Source organism: Chiloscyllium punctatum, chromosome 25 (genome assembly GCF_047496795.1).
Source record: "Chiloscyllium punctatum isolate Juve2018m chromosome 25, sChiPun1.3, whole genome shotgun sequence".
NCBI classification, from domain to species: domain Eukaryota; kingdom Metazoa; phylum Chordata; class Chondrichthyes; order Orectolobiformes; family Hemiscylliidae; genus Chiloscyllium; species Chiloscyllium punctatum.
Window position 1 is genome coordinate 36473741 of NC_092763.1, and position 25397 is coordinate 36499137.

Here is a 25397-nt window from a genome sequence, read left to right on the forward strand (position 1 = left end):
AGACAGACAGCAGAAATAAAGGAAAAGTAAGAAAAAAATAAGCATTGTAATGTTTACATTTTAAAAATCTCAGTGAAGACTCTGTTATATATTGAAATGAGAATGAATAATTTCAGTGTTCGCTTTCTGAATCAGAGGCTGATTTATACCACTTTAGAAATGATCATGTCATTAAAAATATACTTATGCTGTTAGTTACCAACACTAACTTTCTGTGGTGAATTTAATGAGCAATTAATGTGAAAATCCAGAGATTTCAGCTAAAGGCAAGGTATGGCTTTTTGGAAAGCAAGCATGGACTAAATAAGCTGATCAGCATGTTCTGGAGATACAAAATTCATAGTATATCTCTCACCCATCCTGAAATTACTTGCTGATTTGTAAAAGTCACCATAATCCTATCGGACCATAGGCTGCTCTTGTATTAGGGAGATGCGACTAGCAGTGGTTTAATGTGAGAATCACCATGCCTCAGGTTAAGGGAGAGGTTGAGAAATTGGGGTGGGGAGAAAGAGAGTCTGAAATGTCACACGTGATGAGGAGTTAAAGAAGCTTTAAAGGGACAAAATTCACAACAAACTTAACTAGTATCTTCTAGGAGTATCTCCAACTGTGAACATGGTCATAAAAAGAAAGACCCTTACTGACAGATGCCTCCATGGACTTCACAGATGAATACTCTCCAAAGTGTTTGATACGTAGCTGCCAGCTTGATACACATCCAGTGCATGCTGCTGGCACATGTTGCAGCTGAGAGATTGACACAGCATACTGCCATCTAGCAAGATTTACCTGATGGAAGCCTGCGAGCCAACAAGGCAAGCTGCCTGGTTTTGTGAGTGCGTCAATTGACACAATAAGGCAAAGCAAGACAGGGATACTGTGAGCATGCAGATAGGTGTGAAGTGAGCAAGTGCTAAGAGAGCAAATGAGCAGACCTGAGATACAGCCAGTTCCAGACTGCAAGCTGGTGCCTGTCCCTGTGAGCAAATGTCCCCATTGCAGTCTTTCAATGCACGTTGCCAGTGTGCACAGTGCAATGTAAATCTGTCCAGAGTGCACTGATAGGGCATCAGAGAGGAGCCAGGATTATCATGAATTGTTGGCTGCTATGCGCCAGTGTCGATGGATAGATCATGCTCTGGGCCGCATTTCGGTTGTACCCAGTGAGAGAATTGATTGGAGCAAGCAAGAAGCTGAATCCTCTCTGGGGAGGATAAGATCAGGTATGTTTGTCCCTCCTGTTGGTTCCCTTGGAACCTGCTTCATACCCAATCTACAGCTGTGGCATTTGGGACTCAACCAGTGTGGTCAATGGTGGTAACATTAAAGCCCCGCCATTAGTACAAAACTTGTTTTTATTTAACCTATTTTTCTAATTAGCATGTTCAGAGATACTATTATACACCTCTGGAGCACTTGGGACTTGACCCCCAGCCTCCTGGTCCAGGAGTAGGGACACTACCACTGTACCACAGCATTCTGCACTTTTACTACCCCTCTGCTTCCTCTAAATGCTGTTTGAAGTGAAAAATGCTGATTCATCAGTGGAGGGGGCTGAGGGGCCTGGTAATGAGCAGGAATTGTTCTTGCCCAGGTTTGACCTGATACCATGAGTCTTCATGGGGTCGAGAGTCAAAGTTGAGGATTCCTGGGACAACACCATCCTGACTGTATAAACTCTGTGCCATTACCTCTGGTGGGCTCAACCTGCCAGTGGAACAGGCCATACTTCAGTATGGTTAAGGTCGTGTCTGGAATGTTATGTGTAAGTTATGACTCTGTGACTATTTCATATTATGTTTGACCTGTTTGTGAGACAGTGCTTCTAATTTTGGCTATAGCCCTCACATGTTTGTGAGGAGGGCTATGTAGGATTGACAGGGCTGCTTTTTGCCATTATCCTTTGTGCTGTCAGATGCTCTGTCCATTTTCATTCCTTTCTTGAGACAACAGAGTTCCTTTTCAGATGTCAGTTAAGAATCATCCCCATTGGTGTAGGTTTGGTGTCACATATAGGCCAGACCAGGTATGTACCGCATTAAAGGGCATTTTGAGAACCAGACAGATTTTATTCACAACCAGCAATGGTTTCATTAGACTTTTAATTTCAGAGTTTGTTTGTTTCACTGGATTCAAATTCCAACATTTGCCAGACATTATTGGTTTGGTTTTCTGGATTGTTAGTCCAGTGACAATACCGTGAGGCCATTTCCTTCCCCATTGTAGAATTGTGGCATCTTTGTTGTCTGCAATACAATTGGAGTAAATTCTCAAGACTGTACTTTTCTTTGATCTTGACTTTAATCGAAAAAGCACAGAAGCCTAGGGAAATATCTGCAGCTCTTTTGAGAAATCTGCATGGTGGATCTTCCCAAGAAATCCACCAAGTGGCTTCTGGAGCCATATCCTTTATTACATGATGGTCAAGCAAGTTGTGAAATCTTTGATTGTGAGTAAGCACACAACATTCTCCCCTTAAAAATACAAAATGCAAAATTCAAGTTTTGCAAGTGTCATCAGAATCTACACCTTTAGTTTCACAATAGAATTTCCATTATGAGTGACAATTAATGATTTAAAACTAAATTTTCTACCACACCTGTATGCAGGTATAATTTCATTACATGCACACAACGGTGTGGTACAAGTTACACTGAATGATATTTGTGATGAACCTTTCACTGAAACTTTTGAGCCTGTTTAGAAAATTGTCACTTGAACCTACATTGCAGGGAAATATATCAGTATTTCACTTCTTGGCATCAGCTAACCTTTATGTCTCAGTCAGTTAAGTTGTAAAACAATTGATATTACCAGTGTGAAAGAATGGGATAGTTTACATTTTTTATTTCTCATCTATTGTGAAAATGTGCCAAGGGTTAAAAGCAGGTGCCATATTTTGCTAACCTGAAACAATCGAGAAATGTAAAAGTTGTCCAACCAATTCTCATGAATCAACACATTTACTGTTGCCTTGGCAATTCTGGTACTGCCTCTGCCTGCCCACTGCTGAAGTCACTGTCTGGCTTTGCAATCTCTATGTTTGGTTTTTTAAATATACTCTTCTGAGTTAGTCTCCCAACTTCCTCCTTCAAAATATTAAACTCATTCAAATCTCAGCTGCTTGAATCCTAACTCCCAAGTGAAACTCATCCTTTGTGCTTGAGCTCACTCCAGGTTAAGCATCACCGCACTCTTAAATTCCCATTCTCATTCTCAAAACCCCCAATTATTGTTCTCTTCCCTTCTAGCAATTGCTATTTGTAACAGCGCGGCCAAAGTAAATCTTTGCACAGCCATCATGGTCACAGTTTTGTATGAACTAGTTGGACTCTTGGTCACCATTTGATTCTGCCATTCTTCTTTTAGGGATATGAAAGCCCAACTTTGTTCATTGTGGTAAAGGAGAACCACAAGGTAGTCTAAAGAGGCTATTGTCTTGAATAAAATATAACCATTGCATGATTGTAATCAAGTTACATTGTTAAGACAAATATTGTTACAAAGACTGTGAGGATATCTAGATGATAGGTCTGTCTTCTTTGAGATCTAGAACTGTTCTGTCCTGCCTCACTCAAGTTCTTATGACATCATTGGATTAGGTGGCATTTGATACCATTAACCCTTTCAAAACCATCTCCTTATAACATATTTCTGTAATTCTTGCATACTATCGATTTTAATTGTTTCGCCACCGGTAAATGTGACTTCAGCTGCTAAGGTCCTGAGTTCAGGACTTGCCTCCTAACGTTTTCCACCTCTAATTTTTGTTTGTGTTTTCAGACATTGCTTTAAACCTATCGCTTTGACAATACTTTGTGTCGTGTGCCCTATTTTCTGTTATATATTGTAATGATAACACTTTTACGAGGTCTTGGGACCACTTGGGACATTTTTATCTGTTATAGATGCGATACAAAAGCAAGTTTTTGTTTTTTTTTCTTTTTGGTGCTAATGGTATGGGTGCGCTTTTGTATCAAGCCTCTCACTGTTTAAAAATGATATTAATTGAAAAATAAATGAGTGAATGCAACTGTTTCAGTAGCATGCTGTGAAATGCCACAGAAATGGGTGATATGTTGCTTACTAAACTTTCCAGCCATCACTACTTGGCTTAAAAAACATTTGTTCAAAAACTACTTTTCACAACTTCAAAAATAGAGCATCAGTGTAAAACATTTTTCCACTTTATTTATTTGTCACATCAATTCTTAATGAATCTGATAGTGCGGTGTCTATTTTGTATTCGGATCCAGTGTCAGAGTAATGGTGCCTAAATTCATTTAATTGGAATTGTTACAACTGACAGAAAGGAGGAATTTTCCAGTTCATGTTCTGTGCTCAGTCAAATTCAATTCCTAGTGAAGAGCAATCCATAACCCATTGCACTAGCTGATTACTATCAAAATAATGTTTAAAAATTACAATATTCAAGAGCTTGTTACAAACATTGTTAAATGATGTACTTCTAATAAGGTCTGGGGGACCCAGGGCCAGTAGGGCAGGCATTGATAGGATCGTGGGATTGTTAGGTGTGAGCAGGAAGGTATTGCTGCAAATCAGTTGAACAGGTGGAGGCAACTCCAGGCCACAGAGTGAGGGGAGAAGGGTGTTTCTGCAGGCCATCTGGGAAAAGCCTTGTGGCTCTTCACCTCAAACCCCCTGCTAATGAAAGCCAACACACCATATGCCTTCTTAACAACCTATCAGCTTGGGTGGCAACTTTGAGAGATCTATTCACGTGGACCCCAAGATGCCTCTATTCCTCCAATATTCCTGCCTTTAACCCTGTAAGCTGCATTCAAATTCAACCTTTCAAAATGAATCACGTCGCACTTTTCCAGATTGAACTCCATCCGCCACTTCTTGGCCCAGCTCTGCATCCTGTCAAAGTCCCATTGCAACCTATGATAGCCCTCCACACTATCCACCACTGCACCAATCTACCACTCCACCAAACTTTGTGTCATCAGCAAATTTACCAACCCACCCTTCCACTTCCTCATCCAAGTCATATATAAAAATCACAAAGAGCAAATATCCCTGGGCAATCCCTACAGAACACCACTGATCACCAAGCTCCAGGCTGAATATTTTCCATCTACTATGAGAACATAGAATGCAGGTTCATAGCTCCTTGAAAGTCAAGTCACAAGTTGTCAGGATAATGAAGAAGGTGTTTGGTATACTTTCCTTTATTGGTCAGAATATTGAGTACAGGAGTTGGGAGGTCATGTTGTAGCTGTACAGGACATTGGTTAGTACACTTTTGGAATATTGTGTGCAGTTCTGGTCTCCTTCCTAGCAGAAGGATGTTGTGAAACTTGAAAGTGTTCAGAAAAGATTTACAGGAATGTTGCCAGGGTTGGAGATTTGAGCTAAAGGGAGACATTGAATAGGCTAGAGCTGTTTTCCCTAGAACAGTAGGGGGTTTATAAAATCATGAGGGGCATGGATAGGATAAACTGACACGGTTCTGTCATTGGGGTGGGGGAGTCAAGAACTAGAGGGCATAGTTTTAGGGTGAGAGGGGAAAGATATAAAAGAGACCTAAGAGGAAATATTTTCACACACAGGGTGGCACGTGTATGGAATGAGCTGCCAGAGGAAGTGGTGGAGGCCAGTGCAATTGCAACATTTAAAAGGCATCTGGATGGGTATATGAGTCGATAGGGTTTGGAGGGATATGGGCTGGGGGCTGGTAGGTGGGATTAGGTTGGGTTGGGATATCTGGTCAGCATGGATGAGTTGGACCAAAGGATCTGTTTCCGTGCTGTACATCTCTATGACTCTACTACCACCCTCTGTCTACTGTGGGCCAGCCAATTCTGTATCCAAACAGCAAAATTTCCCTGTATCCATGCCTTTTAATTTCTGAATGAGCCTACCTTGGGGAACCTTATCAAACGCCTTGCTAAAATCGATTACACTACATCCACTGCTAAACCTATAGCTTTGTATTTTGTCACATCCTCAAAACATTTGTTAAGGTTTGAGAGGCACGACCTGCCCCTTTCTGTAATCAAACTATGCTTTTCCAAGTAATCATAAATCACATCTCTCAGAATCCTCTCCAATAATTTGCACACCACTGACATAAAACTGACTGGTCTGTAATTCCCAGGGTTATCCCCTATTCCCTTTCTTGAAAAAGGGAATAACATTTGCCACTCTCCAGTCATCTGGTACTAGCCCATTCGACAGTGAGGGTGCAAAGATCATCACCAGGGATGCAGCAGTCTCTTCCCTCACTTCCTGCAGAAACCCTGGGTATATCCCATCTGGCCCAGGGGACTTATCTATCCTCGTGTTTTCAAACTTTCCAGCACATCCTCCTTCTTAACATCAACCTGTTCAAGCATATCAGCCTGTTTCATGCTGTCCTCACAAACAACAAGGTCCCCCTCAATAGTGAATACTGAAGCAAAATATTCATTAAGGACCTCCCCTACCTCCTCCAACTCCAGACACAAGCTCTCTCCACTATCCCTGATCTACCCTATCCTCACTGGCCATCCTCTTGTTCCTCACAAGTATAGCATGCCTTGGAGTTTTCTTTAATCCTATCAACCAAGACTTTTTCATGCCCCCTTCTAGCTGTCCTAAGTCCATTCTTCAGTTCTTTCCTGACTACCTTGTAACCCTTTCGAGCCCTGTCTGATTCTTGTTTCCTCAACCTTAAGTAAGCTGCCTTCTTCCTCTTGACTAGATGTTCCACATCACTTGTAATCCAAGGTTCCTTCACCCTATCATCCCTTCCTTGCCTCAGTGGAACAAACCTATCCAGCACTTGCAGCGAGTGCCCTAAATAACCTCCACATTTCTGTTGTGCATTTCCCTTCGGACATCTGTTCCCAATTTATGCTCCACAGTTTCTGACTAATAGCCTTGTAATTCGCCCTCCCCAATTAAATGCTTTCCCATACTGTCTGGCTCTATCCCTCTCTATGACTATAGTCAAGGTCAGGGAGTTGTGATCACTATCAGTGAAATGCTCTCTGACTGAGAGATCTGACGCCTGGTCTGAGTTGTTGCTAAGCACCAAATCCATGGTCTCCCCTCTAGTCAGACTATTTACATATTGAGTCAATAATCCTTCCTGGACATACCTGACAAGATCTGCTGCATCCAAACTATTTGCATTAAGGAGGTTCCAATCAATATTAGGGAAGTTGAAGTCACTCATGACAGCAACCCTATTACTTCTACACCTTTCCAGAATCTGCCTCCCAGTCTGCCCCTCTGGGTCTCTGTTGCTACTCAGGAGCCTATAGAAAACTTCCAGTAAAGTGAGTGCTCCTTTCCTGTTTCTGACGTCTGCCCATACTGACTCTGTTGACAAAGCCTCCTTGATGATCTCCCTTTCTGCAGATGTGATTAACAATGCCACTCCTCCACCTCTTATACCTTCCAACCCCATTCCTTTTGAAAGATCTAAACCCCGGACCATCCAACAACATTCCTACTCCTGTGATCCCCAAGTCTCATTAATAACCACAGCATCATAGCTCCAAATACTGATCCATGCTCTAAGTTCATCACCCTTATTCCTGACACTTCTTGCATTAAAATAGACACACTTCAATCCATCACATTGACTGCGACTTTGCCCTATTTACTGTCTAACCTTCCTCACAAACTCTCTGCATGATGTATCTGCCTGTTCATAAGCTACCCCATCCTCTGAACTGGAGCTCCGGTTCCCATCCCCCTGCCAAACTGGTTTAAACCCTCCGACAGAGCTCTAGCAAACCTCCTGCCAGGATATCAGTGCCCCTCCAATTCAGTATAATCTATTCTCCTTGTACAGATCTCACCTTCTTCCGAAGGTATTCCAATGATCCACATACCTGAGGCCCTCCCTCCTACACTAGCTCTGTGTTCAGCTGCACTCACTCTCTGTTCCTAGCCTCACTAGCTCATCGCACCGGTAGCAATCCTGAGACTACCACTCTGCTCGTCCTGCCTTTTAGATTCCAACCTGACTCCCCATATTCACTTTTCAGGTCCTCATCCTTTTTCCTAGCTATGTCCTTGGTACCAATGTGTACTACGACTTCTGGTTGATCTCCCTCCTCCTTAAGAATCTCCCCCACCGCCCCCCCACCGCCCCCCCACCCCCCCCACCCCCCCCCACCCCGCCACCCCCGGAAAAGACTTTTCCTGTTCACTGTATCCATGCCCCTCATGATTTTATACTATAATGTCACCCCTCAGCCTCCGACACTCCAGGGAAAATAGCCCCCGCCTATTCAGCCTCTTTCTTTCGCTCAAACCCTCCAACCCTGGCAGCATCCTCAGAAATATTTTCTGAACCCTTTCAAGTTTCACATCATCCTTCGTTTAGGAGCAAAACTAAAATTGTATGCAGTATTCCAAAAGTGGCTGTACCAAGTTCACAATCGTACCAAGCACCTTCTTCACCACCCTGTCTACCTGTGACTGCACTTACAAGTGGCTATGAACCTGCATCCCAACTCTTTTCATTCAGGAACATTTCCCAATATCTTACCATTAAGTATAGAAGTCCTGCTCTGATTTGCCTTTCCAAAATGTAGCACCTCACAGTTATCTAAATTAAACTCCATCTGCCACTCCTCAGCCCATTGGTCCATCTGACACCTCCAATTTTGGTGTCATCTGCAAACTTACATTCAAATCATTTATATAATTGGCGAAAAGCAGTGGACCCAGCACCAATCCTTGTGGCACACCACTGGTCACAGGCCCCTAGTCTGAAAAGCAACCCTCCACCACCATCCTCTGTCTTCAAGCCTGCTCTGTATTCAAGTGGCTAGTTCTCCCTCTATTCCGTGTGATCTAGTCTTGCTGAGTAGTCTACCATGCGGAACCTTGTCGAATGCCTTACTGAAGTCTCATAAGGTATAGAAATCTGCATCACAAGACCAATGATGGTTAACTGAAGAAAATAACTAGTACAAACCTACACCTGACAAGGCCGAGAATATTCAATTACTTTATCCCTAATATAATTTGTTAAAATGATCCAGATCAGAAATGTTAATCTTCTATTTTTTTTGGCATTTTTGTTTTTTATTTCAGATTTCCAGAATTCACAGTATATTGCTTTTATTTTACAATTATTTTGGTTTTTAGTTTGAAATATATTTTCTGTTACAGATAATATATTGAAATGTTTGAAGCCTGTTTTCAAATCTCTCCCTATCCCTACACACATCATGTAACATTACCAAATGTGAAGAAATCGTTGTTTTCTATACCTGTGCAAACACCATTTGTCAGGAGAACATTTTGAAAGTGACCTAGGCATGTTGTGCCCTGCAATGTCATTTACTTCCTTGTAGTAAAATGGTCAGCTTTGAGAGTACAGCTTACAAGTTACTTAAAGTGAAAACTGATCCATGCTTTATCTTCTCAAAGCGATACAATTTTTTCTAAACTTTGCAAGAATGCTTCTTGTATAGGAATACCGCATTTCACTCCACACATGAACAACAAGCCTGCAGAAAATAGTGTTACAGGATGTTGCCTTAAATAAAAGAGCTCAATTCATTTGCGTTCTCCTAGCAACAAGCTTCTCATGTTATCAGTAAATTTCACTCTACCTCATCCATCATAATTAATGAATCATTGCCCTGAGCTAAGGTGCGTCATGGAAATCTTGACAATCTCTTTAGTAATACGTTTCTTTTCTTTGGAATCCTTTCATATAGGCCTGTACCTTTCACCCAGGTTTTGAAAAGATGGAATTTGAATTGATGCTTAAGTGGGACCCAGAACTGGCAATTTGGTTACTTTCATAACATTCAGAAGCATGGCTTCCTTTAACAGAATATCCCAATTAGACAGTCTCAAGTCTGTAAACCAGATTTTACTTGTCTGAGTTCAACCTGTCTTCTAAAACTGTTCAGTTGTTGCCTTGTCTGTGGGATGACAATGAACTCTATGTCAACTGTTACTCGTGGGCAGTTCTTTCACCTCTGTAAGAAACCTGTTGGTTCAGGTTCCATGCCAAAAATAATTTTGGGTAACATTTCAGTGTGGTGCTCAGAAGCTTGCATTATTGGAGGTAACAGCTTATTGTTGGACTTCTCTAGGATTTGTTTCACGATCAATGGGTTTAATTTGCTACAACCTGTTACAAATCTCTTTAATACCACCAAAATCTGCAGATGTTAGAAGTCTAGAACAACACAGAAATTGCTGGAGAAACTCAGCAGGTCTGGTCGCATCTATGATGTTCCCTTGGACCAGAAATATTGACTCTGCTTTCTCTCCACAGATGCTGCTAGACTAGCTGAGTTTCTCCAGTGACCTCTTTTGCCATATTGAGGTTAACCAGCCCAAACTTTCAAAAAGATCCAACTGACCTAAGTGTCCTTTGCTTGCAGTCCATGATGTGAAACTCCAGACTGTAACTTTGGTTCATATAATCTTTGACCTGAGCTGAGGAAAAGTTTCAGTTCCACTTCTTACCCAATATTTCAGCAGTAACCTGGTTCTTTGTTCTTTTCTGTTTTTATTTCAGCTGTGTGTAGTAACTTTTATAGCGTTGAACATTCTTGTGTGTCTCTGACAGTAACTGTGCATCTTTGTAGCTCTTCAGCACACAAACTCTGCTCTATTTCTACCACTGCTTGTGCACAATGCAATGATCTGGTTTTTCATGGTAGCTTTACTGAAGTGCTTGTGAGGTGGCTAATTCCTGCATGTTTGCCTCATCCTAGAGGTGCCATGACTATGGTACTCCAAGGGGTACATTGGTACAGACTACATTTCAGTCCTAAATACTCCCTTCAAAGACTGAAAGACACTTTGAGAAATCATGAGGTTAAAAGATACTGTATAAATGCAACTCTTTATTCAGTAATGTTGCTCAAGAAATTAGATTTTTTTTAGTGCACGTACATTGATATATTTATTAAGCAGTTAGTTCAACATGGCAAACAAGCATATATCTTTTCCTCAGTACAACCAGCAGCTTCAAGTGTGGCAGTATTTTTCCGAGATTCCCAGATAACCAGTATTATTACTTATTGTAGTCAAAGGCCAGAGAACAATCTAATTCAATTCCACTAAAAAGGTACCATTTTCATTTATTTTTTTAGTTCTGAAATAGGTTTTTTAGCTTCATATTTAACAACATATTTACGCTTTTGCTGTGCTTCCTCTTTTCTATAGTCAATTTTGTAAATTTTGTATAATGATGTAACACTCATTGACCTCTTGTACGTGAAGTGATTGAGCAAGTTTTGGCTTTCTTTAGTTGATGGTGTTGTTGGTTTGCTTCCAAGGATTACATCTTTCAGTTGCATGCAATATTTCACTTAAAATAAGTAATACATCAGTGATGCATAGAAAGTTAGAAGTTACAAGCACGGTGAAAGAGGAAATGATTGTTCCCTACTTGTTTGAGATTTGATTGCAAAACAATTTCAACTAACTTTCCAATTGGGGATTTTTGAGTTCTGGACTTTTTGATTTTTTTCAAAGAAAAGCACGTATATTTTTTTTAGGGTCTGACCTACTGACAATTAAAATGCTCAAATGGCAAATTAGCAATCAGTTGAGAGCCTCATCCTGTCTCTGCCTCAATTAACTGTGTTCTCAGCAGGCAAGAGTAGTGGCTGCCTTACTGACTGGTAAAATGGATGGATTGTTTCGTGGTTTATCTTCCATAATCTGGGGTTGATTCTGTGCATGGATGGGTGGCAGATGGGGGTACCCTCCTTTCCTTGCCTCTGAACGCTCCCTCTCCCTGCAAACTACATCCTGCAATATTCTCCTTCCAAGAAGTCACTACCTCTCCTACTGCAGTGCATCTTCTGTATTGCTGTGGCACCAGCAGACTGGGTCTCTGAAAATGATGCTGCTGGCCATTCTTTTAATATTTGTTCACGAAATGTAGCCATCACTGACTGGCATGTTTTGTCCTTCCCAAATTCTCAGAAGCCAGTTAAGAGTTGACACGTTGTGGGTCTGGAGTCACAGGTAGAATAGACCAAATGGGAATAGCAGATTTCCTTCATGAAAGGACTTCAGTGAACCAGGTGAGGTTTTACAACAATTGACAAAGGTTACCTATTTTGTCAGGTAGTGATCAATTGGAAAGCCAACTGGGTGACCATTGGGATGCTTAACTGACATTTATCATTGGTCTTGGTGGTGGTGTCTCACTCATAAAGGCACCCATTCTCACACTTTAGCCACAAAGGAAAATCCCAACCATTGTCCGAATAAATAAATGCACACAGAGTTGGTTTTACCCAATATGTTTAACCTTAGAACAGCATTTCTTCTGACTTATGTTCCCACTTTAATTGTCCTGGTGCATGTGACTGCTGCAAAAATAAAAAGCAACTTTGTGTGGTGAATTCCTTTTCAGTGAGAACTCATTTCATAGGGACAGAAAGACGATCTTCAACTTCATAATCTGTCTAAGCTTAATGCTGGAGCCGTAGAGATGAATAGTATTGTTGTACTTCACTGCCAACGCTGTGGTCTCTCATCTCAACATAAGCAATGTACCTTCCAAAACTAAGAAAGCTAGTAGTCACAGTTTCAAAGTTAGACAAGCAACAATGAAAAGCATCTTTACACCACTAGGTATTAGCTTTCCTTCTATGCTTTACCGTACTGTGCAAACAAACATCTTATTGGAAATGTTTTGATAGATATTATAAAAATTCTGTTGAGAAAAATGAAGCATACTTTGATCTACCATAACTGCCAGATGTTGTTTCATAGGAGATGCAATAAATTTATTTTTTGAACACGGTTACAAAATCTCCCTTTCCCAACAACTATCAAACACCTGTCCTACAATAAAAAGGAAAAAGGATATTTTCACATGAGACTCAGTGTTGTAATTTATGAGCCGTAGTTTTCTGTTGACAGCTCATCATTCTGATAATTACGTGGAAGCGTAAATGAAGGATCGGTACCAATGTGCCAAAATGCAAAAACCCTGAACATGGGAAAAAGACATCAGACAGTGTCCAATTAAAATGTGTGCAACCAATTAACCTTTCAAGAGATCTGATTTTATTTTAAAGTCAGCCTCTACTTCTTTTCCATATTTAGCACATTTTTTAAAGAGGTGTGTCTGTTGAGGACATGGGGCCAAAAGCAGAGTAAACGTGCCTTGACAAGAAGAGTAAATGAATCTGCAGCCTGGAGCAAATATGGTTACACATACTATGGCACGCAAACAGTATTAAAGTGACTGAAAATAATTGCTTTGACTCTAATTAGTGTGTGCACTGCCACAAAATCTGCTGAACACACTGATGTCACACTGCAACTTTGCCGACTAGCACATTTTATTCTCTTTAAACACCACATCTGTATGCGGTTATTTAAAAGCTGCTGCATTCTAACTAGTGTTTTACTAGATTTTGTTTGCTGGTTGTATAGCACTGTTCTGCCAGTAATAAGCAAAGAATTATGCTGAACTGTTTGAAGCAATGTCTGCTATAAATCAAATCCAAGTCACCAGAAGCGCACTTTGAGAGAATGCTCACCTTAGGGAAATAGTCTCACACTTTTACAGTTTTCAAAGATTGCAGAGGTTAACAGCAGCGGCTGTGAAGCTAAGTTTAAAGAATTCTCAGATAACCATAAGAAGTCCAGGGGAGTTTTTAAATTCAATTTTTAATATTACCTCACTCCTAAGATTAAAATGAATCAAGACTAAAACTGTTGGTCTTTATTTTAATTGAGTAATAATGTCAAATTTGTGATGGGAGGTCGACAGAAACATACCTTGTAATACTTTGTTGTTTTGCAAGGCCAATGATTTCAATCTATTGTAATCCTAAATTCTTACACAGACATGGTGTCTATTACAGCAGCAATGTCCACACTGACAGGTGTCTATGCATGCGTGGAGTTGAGCAAGAAAATTGGTCAGCAGTCCATCTCTTCATGTTTTTAGTTCGATCTGTATGTGAGGAATGAGTGCTGAAGTTTAACGCATCAAGACAAGTGCAAAGTGTTGCTCTAACCAACCTATTCTAAGATTTCACAATATTTTAAGAAAACTATATGAAAAATCGGTTATCCAAGAGTCAGCTGAGATTCAGTTGGTGACACCCTCAGCTTTCAATTGGATGTTGTTGGTTTGCAATCTAGCTCTTGGAACTGAGTGCAAAACTCAAGGCTAGCATTCCAGTTCAGTACTGATAGAATGTTCCACCATCAGAGATGCCACGTTTTGGATGAGATATTGAACAGAGATCATGTCTATCCTCTCAAGTGCATGTAAAAAGTCCATGGGAGTTATCTTTGATGTCCTGGCCAATAACTATCCTTCATCAAACATTAATGGAATAGATTATTTGTTTATTACATTGCTATTGTGGACATTTGCTGTGAACAATGTCAGCACCATGCTTCCTACATGATAACAGCGACTACACTGCAAAAGTGTTTCATTAGCTGAGTACTTCTGTGGTCATGAAACATGATGTTTAAATTCAAGTCTTCTTATGTCATTTTTAAAAAATTTAGGTGTGTACAGGCTGTCGCTGTGTACAAACTAGCAATTAAGGCCACCACAATATTTGCAGCAAACGAGTAGGTATGATTGCAAGTTAGTCACTGATTGGTCATTGCATACAAGTAACACAACAAAGTAAAAGGGAATCTCTAGCTTAATGGGTTGTCCTGAATGAATCAAAGACTCCTCTGCCCATACCCTGATGGCCTTCTGCTTTATTATTTGGAGATCTTGGTTCTCATGATAATCAAAATACTCCAGTTTGGCTGTGCAGGTTATATAAAAATGTTTATATATACCCCTCTACTTGGAAAAGAGCACAAGTACGGTGTTTGGAAGGAACATGAAGATCAATCCATAAGCAGCCTATCCATGAGCAGCAGAACGTATGCAATTAGACAAAGGCACGCAGTAAGCTCGTGAGAAAACATATCAATGCTACATGATTAAGTGAAACCGTTTTGAAAGTACAGGTTCAGAGGTTTAAGCAGTAGGAGATGGAATCAATAATTTGCAGGTTGCTTGAATAATTGATAGTATTCTGTGCCTCCAGAGCATGCATGGAACGATCACACAATTGCTAATTCTCTAAACCATAGTACTCTTTGCAGTGCAGAGAACATTTCCATCATTTTCTCTCACGAGTGAAGCAAAAATGTTATTAATTTGATTAACCACCATATAATAATTTGTCATGTAATAGCAGATAGCTGGTTTCTCCATCCCAAAGGTTCAGGAAGCAATACTTTCTCCACCAAAACTTCTAAGCTTTCACGACTGAAAAGGAAGCTATTTCATATACACTAGTAATCTGCTGCTTTTAAGCTGTCAACATCCACCAAAAGAGAAGTAGCACTCCTTCAGTGAATAGCAATCCTGTACACTCTTCTCTCCCTCACACTCTAGTACATTTCTCAAATGACATAGCACCTCCTATACAGAGGGAAAAAATATGTGAAGAGTTTAAGGAAATGTATTTCACATAATATGGCCACATTTCACTGAAACTATCGTTAGGCAAATTCCTGTATTATCAAAATGGCTGCTTCTTTCACACAGATTGTCAATACTGCATCAATTCGATGGACTAGGTCTTACTTTGGAATCCCACGACTATCAGGGTTAGGTGGCCAGCTCTTATATCTATCAGCACCATTTGTTAAGCTGATCATACTGGCAACTGGAGAAATGTGGGCTGTGGTGAGATTCGGGGCAGAATCACACTCTGGGTCTGGTGAGGCCCAGCATGACATCAAGATCATCTTGCTCCATCTTTCACGCTTTTAAAGTATACCTCTCACTACGTACTGGCAAATTGCTAATTCACTCTCATTATTGATTTTCTAAACACATCACAGCTCAGCTCAGTAATATTCAGGCTCCCATCTTAGCAAACATACCAAATAAGCTAGATGTTGGGTCAACTCAACAGGGAAATCAGAATGTATTATTGGTTAATTCAGCTCACTGCTTGTTCTGTTAGACCTCTGTGCTGGGGAACATCTCAGACTATGATCCATGGGCATCAGCCACATTCACCCTTTGAGTCCATGGACATTGACATCTGACCTCTTTTGGTCTGGTGAAGGGATTGGCAATGAATGACCACACCATTCATGGTGACCTTATATTTCAGTGTCTGAAGAGTAGGCAGCTGTAGGAGTGTTGGGTGGTGACATTAGGAAGTCTCAAACCTATGGGCTCAATGGAATGCGCTGCTGGAAAGGAATATGGATGTTTAGGGGTTTAATGAAGCAATCGGATTTAAGCTGGAAGCTGTTTCCAGAAAAGTGCTTACTGTTGCCTTCCATTGTGCTGGAATTGAATGTGTGCAATGGGAATGACAGCTGCTGGAGTGGGTGGAGTAAGTGACTTAACCTGTGGGGATAAAGGCTGATACCACACAGAGGTCACAGATCCATGGAAGGAGTAGCAGACAGGCATGGAAGCTGCCAACTCTCTGGCCAGCATACAGGATTGACCCTCCACATATGTGGCACTCCCTGTTACAGCCATTGCTGGACAAAACTCAGGAATACATTTGTCTATGAAGGGAGCCAAGCATTAGTGATGTTGATCCAGGAGGGCCATAGTGTCAGCAACACTTAATCCCATATGTACACAGTAATCCCCCTGCTTACAGATACTACAGTAAGCTGTCGAGAGAGACCACTCTCCATTAAGCCTCATGTGGCCATGAACTGCTGCCGGCTGGTGTGGAAACACATTGAATATCTGCAGAGAGAGAGACTCAAAAGCAGATACATGAAAATTAAAGTCATCCATATTTATGTTTAGTTCTATTTACAAAAATGTCTTCTTTACCCTTGCATTAGAATGCCCTCCATATGTTTCTTTCTTCTCTCTCTCCCACTCCTTCTTCATGCCCCCTACCCCAGACTCAGCAGTTTGGGGGTGGAGGGAGCATGCTCTGATATAGAGCCTGCTGGCTGTGGAGATTTGGAGGCGGTCACTGGAAGCACAAGTCTGTATGGGCCAGACTTGTTCAGGGTCTTCTTTCTGACAACAAGTTGATCCTCCTTGGCATCAACTTCTAAGAGTTGGAGGACAGCAGACCTAATGGAAATCTAAAGCTCCGAGGAGCCTGTGTATAGTCACCTCCAGCTGTGGCGGGAGGGTGGGGGGGTGGGGTCTGCTGTTACCAATCTGGCTCCTTGTCAGGACAGGGCACCTGGACTGGGGTTAAGATGGCAACAGCAGATTGGGCAGTGTCTTCAGTCCTAAAGCTCAGTGGGTGGGCAATGGAGTGCAAGTGTGTGCACCTTCCCAGCAGTCCCTGAAGTTACTGGCCCACCATAGCAGCTGCCAACCTCTCCATGGAGACAAACAGGCAGACAGACAATTGTAAGATTCATTGCACTGTTGCAGCTTCTGGGCAGTGAGGGCCATTGTGTCTCGCATCTCTGTCTGTTGCTCCTGAATCTCCCTGTGCACAAGGACAAAGTCCCTGATTGCTGACACCACAAGGTCCTCTGCTACCTGGGGCTAGTCCCCAGCAGTGCTCAGAGTACCAGTAGCCTGAGCTATTTCTTCCTTAAGCCAGTTCTGGAGATCTCTCAATGAGATGCTAACCAGGTTGTGGTCCCAGGTTTCTATGTCTGTGCATGCCACTGAGATGTTAGTATCTGAGCTGGTAGTGGGTGCAGGAGTCAGCTTTGCTGATACTTCCTCTGAGGCTTCAGTAATCTTAGTTTTAGCAAATCAAGAGGGTGGGTGTTCGGCAGCTACTTCTCCACTGAAGGTGTTGGGAGGTTTGTGGAACCTGCAAGACCAAAGAGAGCAGCCTGTGGTTCGAAGTGATGTTCAGTGGTTGAGAGTGACAGCAGGGTTAATGGGAGAGTAGCAATGGTTTGCAAAGTGGTACAAATTCGTTTGGCAGGAGATGGATATCTCAGCATTCCCACAGGAGCAGCCTTGGTCATTTCTTTTGCAAGGGATCGCATTCTCTCTTCGTTGGGTGAGAGGACGTAGATGTCAGGAAATATTCCAAAAGACTGAAGAGCCAGAATGGAGGGCATGCAGGGTTACTGTAGGAGGCTGAGGAGGAAGAGGGGATGAGGGACAACAGTGAGGTGGTTGGGACATGAACCATGGCGGGAAGTGTGCGCAGTGGCACTGTTAGAGTGAGTGTGAGGTGGTAGGGAAAAGAGAATTGGAGAAGTTTGTTGAGCTGCTTTCTGCATTGCTAGCTATTCCTCTACACCATGGTAACAGCACTGACCCAGATGGCAACCTCAGACCTGGTTGGCAGGACCTGAAGAGGACTCCACTTCTGTGCACCACCCCATCCACCCAGATCACTAGATCTCTGTCTGAGAAAAAACACTATCATCTTTCTCTTCTCTGACATGTTCTGCTTCTGTCCATCAATGAGCAGGGCAGCTGGGAATGACAATGCTCATCTGGGTACACAGCAGAGTTTTAACTATGATGAGAGTACAAGGGATGACGATCTTTGGACAGTTATCCACTCAATGGTGAGTTTGTTCAGGAATGACACAGTGTAAAGTGGGCAGATATATGACAGGAGAGATGCCCATAGGGGTGTGGTAAGTAATTAACAAAATAAGTTTGGCAAGGTAGGGCAAGAAAACTTGCTAGCTGCTGAAGAACTATCCAAAAAACTCAGTGTAACTCCGACCTAACTAAAAATGCAAAAGAAGTCTCAGCCCCAGGTTTTTGAATTCAACAAAAGTATTTCAATAAAGGGCTTTTGGATGTGTCAATTATGCATCTAAATACAAAGCTTTGAGTGGATTTAATCCTTTACAAAGATGAATGGACTCTTAGCACAAAGCCTACGTTGATTCAACTCAAATTGACCTTGCTTGACTACCTTTGAGTTTGGTGCCAGATTACCGGGCGATTCTCTCCTGAATGTATTTGGGTTGAATTTCACCAAAAATTCACTAAATATCACTTCATTATGTAGGAACCATGGCTCTAGAGCACCCCATCAATGCTGGTTTGTGCTCAGTAATGGCGGCAGTACTGAACACTGCGAGTACTTCCCAGAATTATCAGCATCGTTGCCATTTTTAAAGCTCAATCATGCAACAGATCACGCAGTACCAGTCAGTAGCATGTGTATATTCACTCATGGTTTGTGAGCATTGATAGGCCAGCACTTATTGTCCATCCCTAGATGACCTTGACAAAATGGTAATGGGCTGAACCATTCCAACTGTTGCTGGAGTTACCCCAACTGTGCTGTTAGGATGGAAGTTCCAGGATTTTGACCTCGAAACACAAAAAGGTAATATATTTCCAAGTCAAGAAGTAAATGTCTTTGAGGGGAATTTTCAGTTTTTGGTGTCCATTTGGAGGGTTGTTGCAGAATTGATGGGTCGAATGGCTTCCGTCTGCACTACTTGGATTCTGTAGTTCTATGGTTCATGTTCCTGCTGCCTTGTCCTTTTAGATGGCAATAGTCATGAGTTTGAAAAGTGCTATTGAGGGAGCTTTGATGAATTTCTGTAGTGCATCTTGTTGCTGCTACAGTGCATTGATAGTAGAAGGAGTGAATGTTTGGGAATGAATGTTTGGGAATGAGATGCAAATAAAATTGGGGAGGAGCGTATTTGTCCTGTATGGTGTCAAGCTTCTTGAGTGTCGTTAAACTGGACCCATCCAGGCAAGTGGGAAGTATTCCATCACACTTCTGACTTGTGATTTGGAGATGGTGGATAACTCTGAGGAGGTAAGTGGTGTGTTTTTGCTGCAGGAGTTTTAGTCTCTGACCTTTGTTTTAGCCACAGTATTTATAAGGCTATTCCCGTTCAATTTTTAGTCAGTGGTAACCTCCAGGTTGATAATGGGGTATTCCGTGATGGTTATCCCATTGAACATTATGAGGTAATGATTAGATTCTATTTTGTAGAAGATAGCCATTGTCTGGCACTTCAGTGGCATATTTGTTACTTGCCACTTATCTTAATGCACACACCAAACAGGCTAGATGTTGTATGAAGACTGTTACCATTGCAATATGTGACAGATCACAGTGCCTCATTTCACTTCCCCGTGTACAACCAGCTCTTTTGTTCAAGTCAGGAGCTAAGTGGCCCTGACGGAATCCAAACTGAGTGTCAGTGAGCAGGTTACTGATAAGCAAGTGCTGTCTGATAGCACTGTTGATGACCATAGTTTTACTGATGATGGAGAATCTATTAATGGGCAGTAATTGACTGGGCTGGATTTATCCTGCTTTTTGTGTACCTACGGAATTTTCCACATTGTTGGCTAGTTACCAGTATTGCAGTTTTCTTGAATTCAGCAAGTTCTGGAGCATGAATCAATGGAAAGAATGTTGTTGAGCTTGTAGTCTTTAGTATCCAGTGTCTTTAGCCATTTCCTGACATCACATGGAGTTAATCAAGTTGATTGAAGACTGGAATCTGAAATGTTAGGAATATCCAGCAGACATTAGATATATCATCCACTTGGCACATTGGGCTGAAAATTGCTGCAAATATTTCAGCTTTACTACCTGTATTGATAGAATGATAGCGTCATACAACACGGAAACAGACCTTTTGGTCCAACTCGTCTACACTGACTAGATATCCCAATCTGACCTATGGACAAAGTACAACAGAGATTTACCAGACTGATTGATTCTTGTGCTGGACAGGACTGACATATGAAAACAGACTGGATTGGTTAGAACAATAACAACTGCCATTTAGAAGAATGAGAACAGATCTTATAGAAACCTGTAAAATTTGAACCGGTCTAGTCAGGTCAATGGAAGAAGGATTCTGCTGATGACCAGAGAGCCCAGGGCCAAGGGTCACAGTCTAAGAATACAGGGTAGGCCATTTAGTATAGAAATGAGGAGGAATTTCTTTACCCAGCTATTGGTGAGCCGATGTGTTCTTTGCCACAGAGGGTGTTTGAGGCCAAAACCTTAGGCATTTTCAAGAAGGAATTAGATGTCAATTTTAGAGTCAAAGGGATCAAAGGGGATGGGGAGAAAGAGGTGTACAGGGTACTGAGTTGGATAATCAACCATGGTCATATTGAACGGTGGAGCAGGCTTGAAGGGCCAAACGCTATGTTGCTATGTTGAAAGCACTGGTCTAAGTGGGTCACCACGATACACGTTCAGAAAAAATGCGTTAAAGGCAATGCAGTGATGATGGTTGGCAATTATAATGCCACCAGTATTGAAGCAATATTTAAATTTGTCTTGTATGTACCAATCCTTCATCATAATGTGGAGATTAAATGCAGAGTAAAGATCTCATGTGCACCTTTACACCCAATCTTAGAGAACACTTGAATTAAACCTTCATGTCTTTTTATGAATCATTGTTAGAACTATTCATTTTGTGCTCAGATCAATTGCACTGACTAGATATTGGTAGTTATTTCATTCTCTGACCGTAAACTGATTGGGAATTAAATTAACAATTCACCGATTCAGCTAATGGAAAAACCTTTGCAGAAGGGGAATGTTTGAAGTTGAAGCATCTCACCAACATTTCTAGAAGACAAACTGGGAATGGACAATAAATACTGACATAGACAGGGGCCATTTATTTGCATAAATAAAATAGTAACAGCACTTGTATTGAACCTCATATTGCTTTGAAAGAGAGAGTGGGATAATTTACGAATGCTAGTGATAGAATGTTGGTGTCTTGTCTCACATTTCTCAAGTTTTATTTCTACAAAATATCTGTGACTTTGAATACAGTGCAATTCCAATTTGACAGAATTTTATGACTATGTGAAATCTGTTTTCTGTTCATACAATATACTGTTGATGTCTGCTTTTTTCTACAAATCCAGACTACACAAGTTTCAGTACAATAGCAGATGCTTTATTATCAGACAGCCAACGAGAGATTCTCAATGTCCCCAAAAGTAGTTGTGTCTCTACTAGTGGTGACACTGTACCAGGAATCTCTTCCCTAATCACATTTTTATAGGGATTAAACAAAGGGGTTATCAGTCACATGGTTGATTGTCATTACGTAGTTTAAAGTAGATAATTATGAATTTACAAAGGCTGATGAATGTCAATGTTCTGTGATAACATGTGAATGGATTACAGAAACTGATTATTGTATTCTTCATGATGATACGTTGATGGGAAGAGATTAAGACACAAGGGTTTTGCCTGCTCTAAAGGGGGGATCCACATACCTATGTTAATATGGAGAGGAGGTAAGACAATGGGAGCGGGAGGCAATTTAACAAGGTTGTGGCCAAGATTATCAGTCCTGTCTGGGAAGGACAAATACCTCTGACAACAGGGGTATTCACATGTGTGTCTCCACTGGACTCCTCTTCTGGGATACAGTCAGTGCCCCCCTGCCCTACTGAGATGTTCTGTTTATATTGTAAGAGGACAGGCTTCCAATTGATATTGCATTGAGTCTTTTTTGTCATTGGAATGTTTAGCCTGTGAGTTCCCAATGTGCCTTGAAGGAGAAATAAATGATGAAACTGATCCCTTGTGGCTTTCTAATTGCCTCATTCCCTCCTTTTGATCATTTGATGACTAACCAGGTCCCCATAGAGCCTATAGTGAGAACATTCAGACAATAGTGGCCATAAGCACTGGAACACTATAATGCAGGAGATTACAATTAGTGTTGTAATTCTGATATATACCAGCAGACCTCCCGTCCTCCAAGATTTACCCCTAGTGACCACCCTCCCATGCCATCGCTAAACCCCTTGGAAATAGTTTGGAAAGTCAGGATTTCTCGTGTGATGTGTTTAGAGAGGTCAGTGATGTTAGTGGACTCATCAGGGATGTAGATGCAACACTCTGCCCCAACAATAGCCCAGGTACCACCCTCCTTGACTAGCAGGAAGTCCAGTGCCAAATGATTCTGGAGGGCCATAGTCCTAACTGCAAGTAGTTCTGCATTAATTTCAGTTAAGGCACTAGCTGTATCATTGGCGACCCTCTCCCATACGGTCCTGAGCTGACTAAGTGCTTGGGCTTGTAAATAGTTTCCCATCAGGGGAGAGAATGTTCCCACCCAGGTGAGGAACCTGGTGAGGGACCTGATGGATCTCGGGGTGAGAGCAGGTTGCCCAAACCTCAAATGCGAGGTACAACATACCCTGTGTAGCATGATCCCTCCCAATCTGGGGAAAGCCAGGGGTGGGCTTTCAACCTGCAAATAAAGTATGTGCTGTTGTAAGCTGCCAGGGTGGAAACAGTACCCTCCCACTGGAACACTATAATGCAGGGGCAGGATTATTGCAGAGGTGGCCTGAGGTTCTGTGGTGGACAGCAGACAAATCAAATATAAAGTACCCATATTCTGTTAAGTTCTGAATAGGTTCGACCCAGCTAACGGTAGAGGAGCATTCACTCATTCCCACATAAGTACATTTAGAGGGCTTCCCTTCCTGCCTGAAACAAATGGTGTTGTTGAGAACAACAAGGGAGGGGGGCCTTGGTTGTAATTGCGATTGGTTGTAATTAGGGTGACACCAGCCCCTGAATGAGGTCAGGTTATACCCTGCTGACAGCCAATCTCATGCATCATCGATGTTAGCAAGGTTACGGAAAGACTTAGGCGCAGTAGCCATTCAACCAATTCGTGCCAGCAAAAAGGTACGGGCTGCAAAGGGATTCCTCCCACCGATGGGATGGCATGTGGGCACATACCCAGCAGCGGGTCTCTCCCCATTAAGCGGGCTGTCTGATATGCTCGGTGCAAAACAGTATTATGTTGAGGGCTGTCAATTCAGGATCCATCTATTTTCAAGGTCCCCTCTCCCAAAGTCCCCAAGGTAACAAGTATGGATAACATCCTTGTCCTTAATTGTTGTCTGCTTCCATGCTGACTCTTTTGCACCGGGGATGGCCTTGTACTTTCACAGCTGTGGGAGTGGTTAGCAGCACCTGGAACGGTCCTTTCCATCGGGGTCCCAGCTTCTTTCATTCCCAGTCCTTTATCAGGACAAAGTCCCCAGTTTGGCAGCAGGATAGTCCCCTTCAGGCAGATCGTTGCTTTCTCTGTAAGCCTGGGGTACCTGCAAATGCAAACTTTGGAGAGTTTTGGTTAGCCATTGGAGGTGTACCCCCTGCACCCTTTCCCCTGCACCTTTTCCTATGTTGTTCATATCTCGTCTCTTGGGGCAGGGAGTTCAGACTATCCCTGGGTCTCATGGGGTCCTCATGGGCTTCCCATAAACCACTTCAGCAGGAGACAGACCAGTCTTGCTAGAAGGGGTAACCCTCGTGTCATATAGGGCTAGAAGATCGACCTTCAACAAACTTAGGCCTGTTTCCTGTTTCAACTTCGCCAGTTTATTTTGTAGGATACCATTTGCCTGTTCCCACCACTCCAGCTGCTTTTGGGTGGTGGGTACAGTGGAATTGCTGTTTTATCGCTAGTTCCCTGCAAATCACTTGGTTAATTATAGCCACGAAGTGTGGCCCATTATCTGAGCTAATTGTCTCCAGGAGTCAATAGCGGGGAATTATTTCCCACAGTAGTATTTTTACCACAATTGCAGCCGTGTTGTCCATCGTTAGGATTGTCTCAATCTATCTGCTGAAGACATCTGCTATTACCAACCAATACTTATAACATTGTACTCCGGGTAGTTCTACAAAGTCTAGTTATAAACAATTAAAAGGCCCACCAGGCAAGGGGGTAGTCCCAGAACTGTGAGGTATCCCTTTCCAGCATTAGTCTTTTTACAAATCAAACATGCTTGTGCTTGTTTCTCAGCTGTCTTCTGAAAGTTGGGGTTCCATCAGGTCTGTAGCAAAGTGCTGGCCATTCCCTCCTTGGCTAGGTGTGTACAGTTATGTACATAGTCTACTAGGATAGGTAAAAGCAAAAAAGGAACACAGACCTGTCCCGCAGGGGTCATCCATAGTTTGGTATGGGCATCAATGGTGCACCCCACCTGTGACCACAGTGTGTGTTCCTCTGCAGGGGTGTCCCCCTGTAAGTTACATATCTCATCCAGATCTGGCATACCAGTCCTCATAGTTTTGTAACGAGGTGTTGCTGCGAGCCCAACAGAACTAGGACAGCAGGGTGTAATTGAGGCAGGAAACATGTTTCCGCTGATGGGTGAGTGCCGAACCAGAGGACACAGCTTTAAACTATGGGGTAGACCATTTAGGACAGAGATGAGGAGAAACTTCTTCACCCAGAGAGTGGTGGCTGTGTGGAATGCTCTGCCCCAGAAGGCAGTGGAGGCCCAGTCTCTGGATTCATTTAAGAAAGAGTTGGATAGAGCTCTCAAGGATAGTGGAATCAAGGGTTATGGAGATAAGGCAGGAAAAGGATACTGATTAAGGAGCGTCAGCCATGATCATATTAAATGGTGGTACAGGCTCGAAGGGCAGAATGGCCTACTCCTGCATCTATTGTCTATTGTCTATTGTCACCTGCAGAGA

At 42.1% G+C, this 25397-nt stretch overlaps 1 protein-coding gene across 1 annotated transcript in view; it reads left to right on the top strand.

Annotated features, from left to right (window-relative positions):
- The first annotated feature begins 615 nt into the window (after positions 1–615).
- LOC140495852 (uncharacterized) overlaps positions 616–25397 on the top strand; it is a 183477-nt gene continuing 158695 nt past the window's right edge. The window contains exon 1 of the mRNA XM_072595048.1: positions 616–1226. The gene's annotated coding sequence lies outside the window, so the exon portion shown is untranslated. The remainder of the gene's footprint in view (positions 1227–25397) is intronic.